Here is a 1,125-nt window from a genome sequence, read left to right on the forward strand (position 1 = left end):
TTTTTGTAAATAAGAAGGTTAATAGCTAGTGTTTCTAATTAGCTTAGAACTATTACCTCCTCCTTGGTTTCCTCCCCATCTCAAGCTCGGGTGATCCTTCAATGATTGTATCTATTCAATAAGGATGTTTACCCCTATTTTCGATGTAGCTCACGTCATCGGTAGGATTATTAATATAATGGAAGAGTGGTTTGTCTCCTCCATAAATAGACGATGCACTCTTCTTAGCCTCTATTCAATTGATTTTTTCCATCAGTTGTTGATATTTATCATCCTACACTTGGACAGCTTTCACCATAGATGTTCTTTGGCCATATGTATATCATTCAGTTGGCCACTGGAAAGAATTCGTAGCCATACTTTCTCTTAATTCGTATGCATCCTCGTACGTTCTGTTCATTAAGGTTCCTCATGCTGCTCCATCTAATCCTAACCTCGAAAGCACATTCAACCCATTGTAGAAAATTTGTAGACGTAACCACTTAGACAATTCATGTGTGGGCATTTCTAGATCAACATTTTAAAAAACTCCCAAGCTTCATGAAATCTTTCCCCTTGTAACTGTTTGAACATCGAAATTCCTTTCTTATCTGGACCGTCTTGCTAATAGGGAAGAAATTTTGTAGGAATTTCCCTTTAAGTTCATCCCATATCGTGATTGATCATGGGACTTACGAATCTAGCCAAGAAAAGGTGTTATCAATTAATGAAAAGGGGAACAACTGAAGACGAATAGCATCATTAGTGACCTTATTGTATTTGAAAGTAGCACAATATTGGAGGAATCATTTTAAATGCTGACTCAAATCCTCTGTCATTATTTCACGGAACTGCAAATTATTCTGGGTCATCTGGATTTTCGTGGGCTTTATCTCAAAATTATTGGCTATGATAGATGGCCTCGATATGTTCCCTTGAACCATATCCAAATTTGGTACTGCTTACTCTCTTAGAGTCTTACTGTTATGCACCATATTTATATTTGAGAGTAGTTACGGTGGTGGTGGTGGATCTTCTAGAATGTTATTGTTAGCTTCCTCAAACAGTGAATTTTCACGTGGTACATTACCTACAGTAGGAGGTCGATCTTGCATCTTTTGTTGCTATTGTTGTTGTTGTCGATAA

General features: G+C 37.2%; 1 non-coding gene across 1 annotated transcript; it reads left to right on the forward strand.

Moving 5' to 3' along the window:
• The first annotated feature begins 488 nt into the window (after positions 1-488).
• On the forward strand, positions 489-592 carry LOC121231179 (small nucleolar RNA R71). Its single transcript, XR_005929246.1, has one exon. It is a non-coding gene; the product is annotated as a small nucleolar RNA R71 (small nucleolar RNA).
• Positions 593-1,125: the final 533 nt, after the last annotated feature.

This window comes from Gossypium hirsutum, chromosome A06 (assembly GCF_007990345.1).
Source record: "Gossypium hirsutum isolate 1008001.06 chromosome A06, Gossypium_hirsutum_v2.1, whole genome shotgun sequence".
Lineage (NCBI taxonomy): Eukaryota > Viridiplantae > Streptophyta > Magnoliopsida > Malvales > Malvaceae > Gossypium > Gossypium hirsutum.